Here is a 16,103-nt window from a genome sequence, read left to right on the forward strand (position 1 = left end):
GTCCTAGGTGTCAAAGTGTCACTGCAAAATACTGCTGGCACCTAAATGATTCATTCAATGATAAGAAAAGATAACACTTGTCCAGCAGTTAGTTCACAACTCTTTCTAAAAGCATTCTTTGTCAGTGGGGGAGTTTGTGAGCAGAAACCACGTAGACACAGAGAATGGCTTAAGACCCCCTTTTGTATATTTCAATTCTGTTAATTTCATACACAGAATGATATTATGACCCACTCTGATGCTACACTTCTGTCAGGGTGCTTGCAGTGTTTCAGAGAGATACATGACAAATCCTCTGACATTACTTCTGTCAGGGTTCTTGCAGTGTTTCAGAAAGATACATGACGATTCCTCTGACGTTACTTCTGTCGGTGTAGTTGTATTGTGGGTGGAAATATGCTGCAAGGTCTGTTTGCCAGAATGGACAAATGAAACTATTATATAAACAATAGTAATACCTGATTAGACAGATATTACACAATAATACCGTTTTTGGAATTAACTATATATTGTTCTATTTATTAATATCACTTAAATGTGCCCTTCAAAAAATAGTGTTAAAACAAAGAAATAAATCTTCTGAATATTGCTGCTTGAATAAATACATTTTTATTGGCTTTGAGGACAGGTGATCATTTTTTTTACATTTGGTGATAGGCTTTTTGGTGACGTCAGACCAGGAAGTAGACAGACACAATATTGGGGTATGGTATGAGCTGATGCGCACATTTAACAACAAAGAAAAAGATTTAAACAAACAAACCAAAACACTTAAAAACAAAATGGCACAGTGGCCAAAACAAACAGACAAACAGGGATTCTGTTTACATAACAGATTCATCAGTCATACGAGACCATGTTGCACAAAAGCATATGTTTCTATTATTTTGTCCAACCTCGGTCTATAGCAGTGTTCTTCATTGCAAGGCCCGCAGGCCCCCAACAATACACAATTGTGAAGACGGTGTGGCGGCCCTCACACTGATGTCTTATCAGAGAAAGTGGCCCCCTCTGAAAATTAGTGAAGAACACTGGTCTATAGAGTACACATCCTACATTCTACACAGTTCCGTTCACTTCTTGACAAAATAGCCCTGCCACACAATCCTTCACCAGTATATAGGTCTACATTGTATCCCAGTAATGTTTTTGGTGTAAGGGTATTTTCTTAAATTGGTCAAAATTGTGTATCTAAAATCAGTATTAAATACTTAATTTAATTAAATATTCTAACCCCTTTTAATCCTTTTCCCTAATAATTATTACTGGTGGGTAAGCATATTAATGAAGCACAGGTTTCAGTGCACAGCATGACGCTAATATGCTTCCCCCCACCTAGAAAATCTGCCTTTTGCTGAAATAGTTTGTAAGCATGGCAAATAATGATGTAAGCAGAAATAACCACTGCAAATCATACAGAACACACATGATAGGATATTAAACAAATAAGAAATTAAATATTATAAAACAAAAGGTATTGATAAAAAAACCCTGTGTTCAGAATAACCCTGCAAAATGCTGGCTTTTCCGCAGTGACCCTTGAGCAGAGTACTGTAGCATTCTGCACCTGTCCTAGTCATATGTGAGAAAAAATGCAGCAAACCAGCTGTCCAAAACTGGGCCCTTAATCATTAGCATCCAAAACCAAAAAGGAGACCATGTGACACAAGGAACCCCGCTTTCAGCCAGGTGTCAATATTTTAACAGTGATTCCTATGTGCATCATTTCCTTAAAGTGAATACCACTCTGAAGGAAGCATATTACTCTCAAAAGAGGAATTCATATTACAGGGGTTGTCACGACAACCAGACGTGATTCAAAGCGGCTGTGATAGGTCTCTACCTCCGGCAAGCAGCTAGCCTTGAGATCTGAGCAGATGCTGGGCTGGACAGCCAATCACAGGTAAGCAGGGGAAAGAATGACATCATAGGCAAATTAGGGCAAGCAGTTCCAGTGCTGTGTTTGCAGTCTCCGCTTGCACTGGCTTTCAGAGCTGCCTGCTGTGAACCTGAATGGAGCGGCAGGTCTACCTGTTAAACCCTGGCTTGTTATCGACAGACTATCTTTATCATTATGTTTTTCCTGCGCATGGTTGAGGGTGCAGGGAATGTATTGAAGTTTATGCAGAAATGTACACTGTCTTCATTTTTGGTGAATGAAATGTGTTTTTTTTAGCAAGTCATGCTGGCTGGTTTTCGCTGTATACATGAAGTCCTGCTGTTTTGCTTATTGTTAAGTAACTATTGGAAATTATATCAGTGACAGAGGCTCTTTTAAATTGTTTGACGCTGCCGTATCATTCTGCATTTCTTAATTTTCAATTCATTTACTGAGCTGAAATTCTTGATTTTACACACATGGCTGTATTTATGTATGTGTCCGGGTTTCCATGCAACTTAGAAAGTCGGCCTCTCTCCACAGTCATTATTAATGTGACGTAGCACACACTCACCATGCACAACCCATGTGCTCTATGGGAAGTGTGCGACTAAAGGGACAGGTCAAAATGCAATGCCTACAAAGGTACCACGAAATGTTTCTGTCAGGACAACTGAGGAAGTCAGCACCTCCAGTCACTTTGTTTTTAGTAACAAAAACAATTATTCACTGCCAAACATGAACTACTTTAGATGTGTAATGGCTGCAGTATAGGATACTGACCTTGAGGCTTAGGGTTTCGGTGTTGGCAGAGGATTATTCATTGTTTTATTAACAATAATATGATAACCAATCAGAGTGCAGTGTCCTGACAGGAACATTTGGTGGTATCTTTGTAAGGACAGCCAGGTAAATTGTTTTCTCATGCTAAAAAGCTGTACAAATGAGCACAATCTCTGGTTTGTTGCATGGAAACATGTCCAGAAATCATACATTATGTTTAAGAGACTTCAGCACTGAAAATCCTGTTTGTGACATAACCTATATTATACCTAAAGGCCGTGCCAAGCAATAATTTATTGGCAATCTTCTTTGACTAAATAGGAAGAAAGAAAAATAAAACACACAGTAGGAAGGGTTTAGAGGTTGGTTTTTTTTTGTGACACCATTTATTCAACTTTTCTAGATTATTGCTATTTGACCATAAAAACTGCTTTGTAGTTAAACTGTTTTATAAGCAAGGTTATAAAAAATACTGAAGCTCTTACAAATAAAAAAAAAAAAATACACTTTGCAAAAAATACATAAATAAGTAATGAAAACATTCTTCACACTTTTGTTATTTATTTAATTTATATAGCGCTTTTTATACAAAAGTATCACAAAGCACTATAAGTACATAGTAGAAAAAAGAACAATTCACAATTCATTTGTGTAGCATGCCACACATTCAATTGCCACAATCAGAAAATTTAAATAACAGTATACACATAATAATACAAAAGCAGCAATTTTAAAGCAACATTAAAAGCCACTAAGATAAGAAAGCCATTTCATAAAAGTGCGTTTTTAGCCTTGACTTGAAAACTGTAATGGTCCCAGCTTCCCTGACAAACAAAGGCAGAGCATTCCATAATTTAGGAGCTCTACAAGAAAAAGTCCCACCTCCCGCATCCTGTGATCTCAGAGCGCGGTTTGGAAGATACAGGGTCAGTAACTCCTGCAAATAACTAGATGCTAATCCATTCAGGGCCTTGTAAGTTAACAGCAAAATATTTAAATCAAATCTATACTGCACAGGGAGCCGGTGTAAAGAGGCCAAAACAAGAGCGATATATTCACTTTTCCTGGTTTTAGTCAGAATTCTAGCAGTGGTATTCTGAGCAAGCTACAAGCGGGATACCACATGTGTTGGGATACCAGAAAAAAGTGCATTACAATAATCAATTCTAGATTAAACAAAGGCATGCATTAGTCTCTTTGCATCAGATACGGAAATAATTGGACTAAGTGTGGCTATATTTGTCAAATAGTAAAAAGATATTTTAGTAACTTCCCTAATATGAGCCTCAAATGATAGATCAGGATCAAAGATGAGCCCCAAACTCTTAAAAGTTTTGATGAGAGATTGCAAAGGTAGCGCTCTTCGTGATTGGTTATCGGATAACTATATAAAAAGTGTCAGATTTTCTGAAGCTACGATTCTGTAAGAAAAACTTGTATATTATTGTGACAGAAATACAATCGTTTACCAAGGCGTCATGCATGATAGCATAAAAAGGACCAGAGAAATGTTAATCTTTTCCCTCGCTTGGTTTGAGAGGAACTGGAAGGACCGGGAGATTGTCTCTTAAAGAGAAATTCAAAGTATTCGTGAGTGGTTTGTGTTTTTGTATTGTCAGTTAGTAACTGTCTGTGTTTGTTAAACCACCAGACAGCTAATACGAATCCAGAGCTGTCGCTTGGAGCCAGCACCAAACCAGATCATCACTGCACTTTCACTCACTGTTTGTAAATATTATCACCCACCACGAGCACTACAGCACGCACTCGGAATGGTGATTGCGTTTTGTTTTATTGTGGGATGGATAAATGAACGTATTATTATTTGGTTGTGCAGAACCAGTTGTGTTTTCCCTCCATGCTTTACACATAGGTGTGTTTTTCTGCAGCAGCAGCTGCATAGTTCACCCCTAGTTTTTATTAAAATGTTTTTGGTGGCCAAATCAGGCAGGCTGCGTGCAGTGCTTTAACACATCCTAAAAAGTTCATGGAAACCCAGTTTAAGAAAGTTGTATGATATCAGTCAATTGTTGCCGAAGGCCAAATTGGAAGTCAGACAGAAACATTTAAATATACCCTCCTGTATTGTAATATTAAGTAGGTTATTTGCATATGGAAGGAGAATTTATCTGTCTTAAAGAAAACTACATGAAAAGACACACAGTCCAAAAGTACTACCAAAACACAGTGAGCAAAAGGTGAGGCTTATTTTTTCCATGGAGATTGCTCCATTTTTGCAGGTGTTTCTCTGCCTCAGGGCAGTTCATATATGGCTTAATGAGCTCCACAAAACAGCTGTTGTGGTTCAGATAACATTTAAGGCTGATTAATAATTTAGGTCAGCTATTATTTCTAATCTTCATCTGAGCTGTTGCGTTGTTCATTCAATAAAGGGACAACATGATTTAGATGATCTAGACAAGATCACCTACAAGAGAAACGGATCGGGCCTCAATAGACAAATCAAGCGGGACAGGTTGTGATCCAAATCCAAAGGGGCATTTTAATACTAACTAGAACGTTTTTTTTTTTTTTTTTTTATCAGTGAAGGCACTCAGTATACACTTGTTACAATGGTCAAATGGGTCCATCTCTGATTGGTCTCAATAATCATTAATTAGAATTTGTGACACTGCAGCAAGTAAAGAAATTACAAAAGGGTAGTGAAAAGGTAAACATTTGCAATCCACTGTACAATTGATGCAGAACACAATCTGAATGCATGGGTTAGTGGTCTCAACCCTGACAAACCCATCAAACAATTCAGCACAATCCACATAGACTGAGCCCCAGGACTGGGCAGCAGGCAAGGGGAGACCAGGTTAGGATTGAGGTGCCCTCTCTTGCTTGCAGAGCTGTGAAGGGAATATTTTATGATTCCTATCTTAATACTGTAACCAGCACCGTTGTCACTCACCTTTAAATAACAATACATTTTCCAAAAATAATAGCAATAAAAAACAACCCAACACAATAAATTAGTTCAAAACAACTACAAACGTCACTATGGTTTGTGGTTTCTGCTCCTTTCTTTGTCACAAAATGGCTCCTAAACAAAAGATCAATCCTGTCTGGTTCTCCTCTAGTTCTGTTGGCAGAATTATCATGTTTGCTGTCAGCCAATGGGCTGTGCTGCAAGGATGACATCATGGGCTAGGAAACACCAAGGCTCCAGTGAGGCAGGCTGCTGAAAAGCCAGGGGTTGGGGTCAGGAGCAGGTTTGGCAGCAGAATGGCAGGCTTGCGGATGGACTGTCACTAGGATTCAGATATCAGGGATGTTTCCATCAGAACACTGTCATCAAAGGGGCAGAGAATGACAATATATAATTCAGGTAATACAAGCATCTATGGTGTGTGTTTTATTAAAATAACAGCATTCTTATCTATATTTTTGCTGTGGATTCTGCATTTGTAATGTGGAAATGGGGGCATTGCTGTGTTGTGTGTCTGTCAGCACTGTAAATAAGCACAGGTAATCAATAGGCAGATTTGATGGTTGATGCTATCTCCTTTTCAAGCTTTTTAAAATACTGTTCTTGTTTTTTTATTCCATTGCTGCTGTTTTATTTTTGGGCAGATCCAGTATAGGTGCAATGTATGGTTTTACTGGGCAATTTTTTTTTGCCAGTATGCTCATATGCTCAGCAGAAATTCTGGTTTAATAAGCAAAATCAAAGAGACGTACATGGCTATTAGTGGCTCTCACAGTGCACAATTTGGTTTGCAAATTAATCTTTTTTCTAGTTTATTTTGGGTGTGTGTTTATATGAGACTGATGCACCTTTGCTTTCCATTGCACATTATCATGTTTGAAGATCTGTCGGTTTTTCATACTGTAGGTAAACATCTAGTTCTCATAATACTACTTGTATAGTAAGTCAGCAATTCCTGTTGGAAAAAATCATGCATTCAGAAAGAGGGGCTGAAAATACACAAGACTACATAGATGATCTGATTGGGAGAGAATCATTTTAAATGGTTGCTTCCTATCCATCTGTTAATATTTTGGACTGCCGTTGTCTGAACTGAGTGCCAGTACAGTAATTGAATGCAAACGCTTCAGTCTGAATGTTTCATGCTATTTCCGGAAGTGTGTCTCATAGAACAGAGAGCAATGGTGGCACAATTAGATACTGGTTAATCATATGTTTCATTATCCTCCCAGTTCCTACCCTTTCACTAGTGTAACTTGTAATCTTTGACCCTGTATGACATGTAACCTTTTCACTTGACTAAACGGCTCAGTCAATTCAGGTGTATTTCCAAGGCCCCACCAAAGGCTTGAATTATAGCAACGATATTCAGAGAATGACTCCCATCAAGCCAGTGGATCCTCAAACGATCGAGCAGTGTCTGAGATCCAGAGCAAATCGTTAGGTAAAAACTGTAGGGTGTGGGTAGAGAAGCTGCTGTTCTGAGACTATTGAGCTGTGCTCAAAGGTTGTGTGTCTCACTTAATTCGTCTCTTCGGAGAGATGCTTTCTAGTGAAATACAGGTCTACGGGTAGATCACTTACAATTGTGAACTCAAGAAGCGCAGTGCTCACCAAGAACACATCGAGGTAAAGCACCACCCAGCAGAGGGACTGTAGCTGTTAACAGAAACATGGGATATGTGGTATAATAACAATTGTGAGGTCAAGAGTGGGACAACTTGATCCTTTGAGACATGTCTTGATCCAACCCTGCTCTTCTAATAAAGTGAATGGCAAGCTCCTGGTTCCAATGCATGCTGATTGTGCATTATTTAGGTAGTGTCGATAGGGTGTTACTTAACAAACGTATCAAATTAACGCTCTTTCCAGGCCCTAGAACACACCTACAATGCAATATTCCTGTAGGACTGGAGCTACTTCCACCTGTTCAGGTAGTAGGCTCTATTAATATAAAATAGTCCAGGTACCTATTCACATACCTTTATGAATGCTGGAAACCCATTTATAATGTGCTGTTTGAATCTGGATAGCTGGAATCACTTTGCAGCCCATACCTGGAAACACAGCTTTTGATAAACGTGTGTTTTGGCTGCTCATCTGAACTCCGAGGTGCAGGTCATCCTCCCAGACACTACTGCAGTACATTATATTTATGTCAGAGATTTATTTTTCATCTGGGGTCAGAGGCTAGTATGCTTAGAGAGATTGAAGAACTGTAGAGGTCTTGATTATGGTTTGTGTTTTGGAGGCTGACAGTGGTACGTTCAAGAGTGGGTTATCACCAGAGGATGTTATTAAGAGAAGAAATGATCGATGATCTGTGGTACAGAGAGGTGGTTCACTTTGTGGTTTGTGGCTCGGACTAAAGTTTAGGCTTGCATTGGATACTGAAGGCGGTTGGGACTTGCAAGGGTCATTCAAAACAAAATGTTATGCAGAACTGCTAAAACTAAAAATTATGTGACAACTACAATCAAGAGGATAGAGGAGGAATTGAAAGGTTACACTTTACATCGTGTCTCTAATTAATGTGTATTTGCACAGTAGTTACGTAGTAAATACACATAATTACAATGTTATGCACAATCACAGTATTTAATGTGTAAATGTTTTTGCATGATAAATGAAAGTACAAGCTTAGAGTTAGGGATAGGGTTAGGGAAATGATTATACCATGCAAAAAGATTTACTCATTAAGTACATTGTAACTATGCATAATAACATTGTAATTGTGTGTATTTACTAGGTAACTGCTTTGTAAATACATTTAATGTAAAGCGTTACCCTTTGTTTAGCAAAAACTCCTTATTTTAGCTGAAGAGACAAGTTGCAGTACTAAATGTATACAATTACTCAATATATAGTTTTCTCAGTTTTTTTTGGCTCGTCTATAAATGGTCTGTTTCAGATTTGTGTTTTATTTTGTCTTCATAACCTAGCATTGATACATGACAGAGCTGACATGTTTGTGCTTCTATTTTTAGTATCTGTATAATGTAGTTCCTCGGCTGCAAGCAATCAGCTGACTCTACAAAGACAGGTTGTTTTTAATTGAAATGGCCTTGTATTTAAAAAGCTAATATATGAGTTTTAATTTAAGTTTTGTTTAACACATTTTTATGTGTAACCCTGTTTTTATAAGTTGGAATCAGCTTGGTTTATGTTGCTGATCTGAATGTTATTGTATTGCATTGACATTGTCTGATCACATAGCTTTACTAAAGGACAGTTCCAGACTTACTGTGAAGACACAGAAACACTTGATAGGTATGTTTATATGGAAAAAACATTACTTTAACATATAATAAGAGGTGAGAACGTACATTTAAGCCACCAGCACCAATACCTCCAGAAAACTGATACATGCATATACAATCACCTATTCTAATGGCACTTACATAGCGCACCTTACCAACTTTGGAGGATGCTTGGCACTTACCCAACCGAATAAATGATGTGCAACACCACATTCCGAAGACATGACTGTAAATGAAGTGAATGACAACCAGATGGTTTGAAGCATGCATTATTGAGGTAGTGTGGACAGGGCATTATATTGAGGTAGTGTGGACAGGGTATTATTGTGTGGACAGGGCATTATATTGAGGTAATGTGGACAGGGTGTTATAGAGTGGACAGGGCATTATATTGAGGTAGTGTGGACAGGGTATTATAGAGTGGACAGGGCACTATATTGACTTAGTGAAATGTCATAAGGGATCCCACAGTGACCTGACACCTGGTCTCCATGGTACACCTTCATCGACGTATTCTCGGGCCGTTGAACCTTGACTACGGCAGCATCGGTCACAGTATCACAGCTGGCCCCCACAGGACAGCAACATCATTCACTTACAAAGTGTCACCTTAACAGGGGGTGGCCTTACTGCTGAAGGGACAGAGAATTCCTTGTAACTAATTAATACCATCTGATTTTGATTATTTAATAATTTCTTAGTTTAGAAAACATAACTGGTACCACTTTATAGACTATAAAAACAAAACAAAAACCAGTTGTCATTTACAGCATGATGGTAAATGACAACTGTAAACACACTGAAAAAACAAACCCTGTGTTGGGTCAAGTAATTTGTGCAAAATGAACCCGAGAGCCAAAGGCTTGTTTACAATACATACATACATACATACATACATACATATGTTTGTCAATGGGTTGTAAATAAAATGTGAAATTAAAATGCTGAATTACTGTAGGCATATGTAGCAATTAGGGAAGTCAGCAGGAAATATAGAACAGCTGGTCTAGAAATACCATCTAATACATCTTTACCAGTCAGGCGTAAAAACCAATAACTACGCCAATATATAATTCAGATGTAAAACTGCAAAGGGCCTTTGATTGATGAATACTTTGTACAAGGTAATTAACATCAATCAATCACTTTTATTTTTATATAGCACTTTTCCTGTAGAACATCTCAAAGAGCTGTACATAGCACAAAATACATCAGCAATTGTTAATTACATCAGATACATAAACAAACAAACAAACAAAAAACACATTAGAACCAGTATTTAAAATATGGTGAGATACTGCATGCAAATGTGAATTATGATTTATTCTGCTGCTGTATATTTAGGATACAAGTTATATTTATATATACGATTAATTCAACCATTGTTAAAGGTGTCATGGATAATTGTAAAAGATAAAAGTAATTTATATTTTACAGCTAGCCTTAGAAATACATTTTAACTATATGTGATATATACATTGCCTATAGAAAGTCTACACCTCCTTGATCTTTTTTCACATTTTGTTGTGTCAGTGCCTCCGAGTTTCACGTATTTAAATAAATATTTTTTTCCCACTTATCTACACACCATTCTCCACACTGTTATGGGGAAAAACGTTTTTATTGAGAAAAAATTATATATATTAAATACAAAATTGAAAGATCATAATTGGATAAGTCTCCACCCCCCCCGAGTTAATACTTGGTGGAGGCACCTTTGGCAGCAATTACAGCTGTGAGTCTGTTGGAATAGGTCTCTACCAAATTTGCACACCTAGATTTGGCAATATTTGACCATTCTTCCTTACAAAACTGTTCAAAGTTCTGTCAAGTTCCTTGGGGAGCACTGATGGACAATAATCTTCAAGTCATGCCACAAATTTTTGATTAGATTTAGGTTGGGACTCTGACTGGGCCACTCAAGGACATTTACCTTTTTGTTCCTTAGCCACGCCAGTGTAGCTTTGGCTGTGTGCTTTGGGTTGTTGTCATGCTGAAAGGTGAACTTCCATCCCAGTTTCAGCTTTCTTGCAGCGGGCAGCAGATTTTCCTCAAGGACTTCTCTATACTTTGCTCCATTCAAACCAATTGCTCAGCTCTACCCAACTCCACATCTGTTTATTTCCTGGTTCCTGTTTCTGGTCTGACGTCACCCACTACAGCCATCTTTGTGACAGTGCCCTAGTCCCTGCCAATGAGAAACATCCCATAACATGATGCTGCTACCATGCTTCACAGTAGGGATGGTGTTCTTTGGTTGACGCACTGTATTGTGTTTGCGCCAAAAATAACGCTTCGCATTTAGGCCAAAAAGTTAAATTTTAGTTTTGTCAGACCACAAAACTTTTTGCCACATGGCTACAGAATCTCCTGAGTGTTTTTTTGCATACTTCAAATAGGATTCAAGGTGGGCTTTCTTGGGTAATCGCTTCCTTCTTGCCACCCTACCATACAGGCCAGATTTGTGGAGTGCTTGGTATATTGTTGTCACATCCACACTTTGACCAGTCTTGGCCATAAAAGACTGTAGCTCTTGCAAAGTTGCCATTGGCCTGTTGGTAGCCTCTCTGATCAGTCTCCTTCTTGCTCGATCATCAGGTTTGGAGGGACGGCCTGATATAGGCAGGGTCTTGGTGGTGCCAAACACCTTTCACTTCTTAATAATTTAAATACATGAAACTCTAAGGCACTGGCACAACAAAATGTGTTCAAGGGGGTGTAGACTTTCTATAGGCACTATATATATATATATATATATATATCTATATATATATATATATATATATATATATATATATATATATATATATATATATATATATATTATATATACACACACACACACACACACACACACACACACACACAGCTGAAGAATGGCTTTTGTACAAAACATCATGAAATAAATGATTTTTTATCATTAAACCCTTTGTGAACATAAAACAAAACAAAACAAAACAAACAAAACCTTTTGCATGTAATTAAAGAGGGGTATCTAGAAATTTAATAATCTGGAGTTAGGTACAATGGGTGCATAACTCCCACATCCAACACCACAAACCAGCTGGGGTGTCCTAATACTTTTTGGAATTGGATTAGGATTAAGGATGGTTGGCCATCTGGCAGTATCATCCCACTGCTAATTAGAGATCAAGCCCATTCTACAGAGTTATAGTCTGTCTTCCATTGTTTATACCGGTCTAATGAAAATACTGCTTCTTATGACTGGCCAGGGTTGACGAGTGACAGCTGTATCATCCAATCCCTGAAGCATTCTAAAAGCATTTATAAAACATTTACTCCAGATCACTTTAATTTGTATAGTCAAATTGGATACCAAAAGGATTGTTTTGACATTACAAGTGCATGCCAAGAAAATGAAAAGTGCTAATAAGACTGACTATTAAATGACTGCATTTATAATGCAAAACAATTGCCTTGACTAAATATTAAATGAATGCATTTCTAATGCAAAACAATTGCCTTGACTAAATATTAAATGAATGCATTTCTAATGCAAAACAATTGCCTTGACTAAATATTAAATGAATGCATTTCTAATGCATTTTGCAATTGAGCTTTCCCTGAATGAATAATCAAACCATGTTGAGCATACTGTTCAATTGTAGTATTACCAGAGATTGTGTGGGGTCTCAACACTGCAGAACAAATCTCTGAAGCACAGCAATGTTATGCTTTCCCCTGAATGTAATTTGTACTGTTAATTGCAGCTCACCCTAAAGATTTTGAAATTGCTTTCTCATAAACGCCTTGTTCTTGTTACAAGGATTTTACAGACACTTTCTGTGAACCCTATTTGTTCTGCCCACAGTGATACGACAGCACCGGGGTTAATAAGTGTCAGCCTCTCCCATCTGTGATGGTGCGTGTCCCTTCACTGATGACTGGACACAGTAACCCATGGCTATTTGCTACCTATTTTGTATGACTTGTTTCTTCTAAAATCTGAACCTTCAGACCCAGACAAAAATGTGATTTTTAATCTACATTAACACAGAATGACAATGTGTTCTCATTGTCTGGCTATAGTGTCACTATCACCCAGCATAATCAAACCTCTTTGCTCTGCAGATTATACACATTACTGATTGATGTGACCGCTCACCCATAGCCTTATGACACATAATATGTTGACAAGACTAAAGGACAGCATTAATTCAAGGGTATCAAGGTTTTTTTTTTTTTTTTTTTTAAATACAGTTAATCCCAAATTAACTGTCAAATAAACTATTCCTATTGAAAAGCGATAGGGAATATTTCCTTTCACGGTCGTCAAAGGCAATGCCGCAGTGACACTACAATGGGAATGCAGTGCTGCTTTTACAGCAGGGTAATCTGGTGCGAATGTCTCTGTCAGGGGAATATCTTTTGTTTCTTGCTCTTAACTGTGCTGTAATTCTTGATATGTATTTTTTGTATACAACTGTAAGTAGTGGGTAAGGGTATCTGCTAATAAATGAATAAATAAATAATAATAATGATAATAATAATGTTGGCACCATTAGAAGTGAAAGGACCAGGGCTGGAAGATGAAGCCTGCTTTCAATATATAACCCCCCACACACACTTGCAGGCCTTTTTTTGTTGAATAAAATATTAGATTGTTTTTGAGATATTAAATTTGTATACAGTAAATTCATTAGTTTGTTATAACTGTACACAAAAACGTGTTACAAAAATCGAGTTTTACAGTTTGTACATGAGTGTATTTATTATAGCTGCGGACAGCAGTGTGAAGCCTCATTTCATTGATTAAATTAAATTAAACAGGTACTCTGTTTCACAGTTTATAGGAATGTCAGAAATCTAATTATAATTCATGTATCTAATATGACAGAATACAAGATTCCAGAAAGACCAACTCTATTAATATTGGAAGGTATATCTAACCTGGATTTATCGGAACACAAGGGTAATACGTTCCAATTTTTGCAGTAATTACTGTATGATACACTACTTTGTTCTTAATATAAAAGGAAAAAAAAAAAAAAAAAACACATTAATAAACTGTTTCTATTCATAAGAAACCCTAAGTGTATTCTGAATGCATATATTCTATTAATATGTATAATAATATATTCTATTAATGTGTATACACTAATGTATTTTATTAATATGTATAATAAGTACATTTTTAATATGTATATATACATGTATATATATATATATATCTATATATATATATATATATATATATATATAATATATATATATATATAATATATATAATATATAATATTTATATATATATTTATACAGTGCCTATAGAAAGTCTACACCCCCTTGAACTTTTTTCACATTTTGGTGTGTCAGTGCCTCAGAGTTTCATGCATTTAAATGATGATTTTTTTCCACTTATCAACACACCATACTCTACACTGTTAAGGGGAAAAAAAATATTGAGACAAAAAATTATATATTAAAAATATAAAACCGAAACACTGTAATTGGATAAGTATCCACCCCCCTGAGTTAATACATGGTGGAAGCACCTTTGGCAACAATTACAGCTGTGAGTCTGTTGGGATAGGTCTCTACCAACTTTGCACACCTAGATTTGGTAATATTTGACCATTCCTCTTTACAAAACCATTCAAGCTCTGTCAAGTTCCTTGGGGAGTGTTGATGGACAGCAATCTTCAAGTTATGCCACAAATTTTAGATTGGATTTAGGTCAGGGCTCTGACTGGACCACTCAAGGACATTTACCTTTTTGTTCCTTAGCCACTCCAGTGTAGCTTTGGCTGTGTGCTTTGGGTCGTTGTTATGCTGAAAGGTGAACTTCTGTCCCAGTTTCAGCTTTCTTGCAGACAGCAGCAGGTTTTCCTCAAGGACTTCTTTGTACTTTGCTCCATTCATTTTTCTTTCTATCCTGACAAGTCCCCCAGTCCCTGCCAATGAGAAACATCCCCATAACATGATGCTGCCACCACCATGCTTCACAGTAAGGATGGTGTTCTTTGGGTGAAGCGCTGTGTTGGGTTTGCGCCAAACATAATGCTTTGCATTTAGACCAAATAGTTCCATTTTAGTTTTGTCAGACCACAAAACCTTTTGCCACATGGCTACAGAATCTCCTGAGTGTTTTTTTGCATACTTCAAATGGGATTCAAGGTGGGCTTTCTTGAGTAAAATACAGGCCAGATTTGTGGAGTGCTTGCGATATTGTTGTCACATGCACACTTTGACCAGTCTTGGCCATAAAAGTTTGTAGCTCTTGCAAAGTTACCATTGGCCTCTTGGTAGCCTATCTGATCCGTCTCCTTCTTGCTCGGTCATCCAGTTTGGAGGGACGGCCTGATCTAGGCAGGGTCTTGGTGGTGCCATACACCTTCCACTTCTTAATAATCATCTTGACGGTGCTCCAAGGGATATTCAAGGCTGTGCCTTTCAACAGCTTTGTCCCAGAGTTCTTTTGTAAGCTCCTTGGTGCTCATGGTGCGTCTTTGCTTTGAAATGCACTATCCTGCAGAGGGAACCTACAGGAACTGCTGAATTTATCCTGAAATCATGTGAATCACTACAATTTAACACCAGTGGCCACTTAACTTGATGTGTGATTTTGAAGGCGATTTGAGGTCCTGCATTCTGAGGTCTGGAGGATCCTGGTTTGAGCCGAATGCCATAGCATGTCATCCATCTCTTGCCACGTGATATACAGTATGAGAACAGCCACAGTACATAACTTGGCACTGGAGTGCGAGTGTGAATGCCCAGTTAGCAGGTGCTTTGCTGGGCAGGAAATGAGCCTCATTAGCAGTTACTGTACTAGGGGGTCTTGAAGGCATGGGGCAGTGGATAAGATCTAGCCCATATGTCACATTTAAATCTAATTAAATGAACCAGGTCAGACAAAAAAAAAAAAAAAAAAAAAAAAACACCCCACAACCATTCACAGCATTACAGAAAGGTCACCAGGCTGTACAACTGGCATAACAAATGCCAGGTTGTCACTACTTGCCCTTTTAAAAACCGTTAAAAGAATTTGCTCAGATATTTAAAAATCCAAAAGGTATTCATTATCATCCCGTTGAACTCCAGTGGTCAAGCTTCAATCAAGCCATGTGATCAACTGCACAGGATATGATTAGGTATCTGGAAGAAACAGTTTGATTGTTTATTAGATTTTCCATCTACAGTGTTTTGATGTATAAAAAGCCAGCAAAGAAAAAAAGGAGGAGGGTGATAAATCTGGTAATGCCGGTGTAAATAAGAGGCACTTTGC

General features: G+C 37.6%; 1 protein-coding gene across 4 annotated transcripts in view; it reads left to right on the forward strand.

Moving 5' to 3' along the window:
- Window positions 1–5,829: 5,829 nt before the first annotated feature.
- Window positions 5,830–16,103, forward strand: part of LOC121318651 (serine/threonine-protein kinase PAK 3-like) — a 71,998-nt gene continuing 61,724 nt past the window's right edge. For 2 of the 4 annotated variants that reach the window (XM_041255554.1, XM_041255553.1), the window contains exon 1: window positions 5,830–5,996. The gene's annotated coding sequence lies outside the window, so the exon portion shown is untranslated. The remainder of the gene's footprint in view (window positions 5,997–16,103) is intronic. The other 2 variants (XM_041255555.1, XM_041255556.1) reach the window with 1 other exon arrangement.

This window comes from Polyodon spathula, chromosome 7, assembly GCF_017654505.1.
Source record: "Polyodon spathula isolate WHYD16114869_AA chromosome 7, ASM1765450v1, whole genome shotgun sequence".
NCBI classification, from domain to species: Eukaryota; Metazoa; Chordata; class Actinopteri; order Acipenseriformes; family Polyodontidae; genus Polyodon; species Polyodon spathula.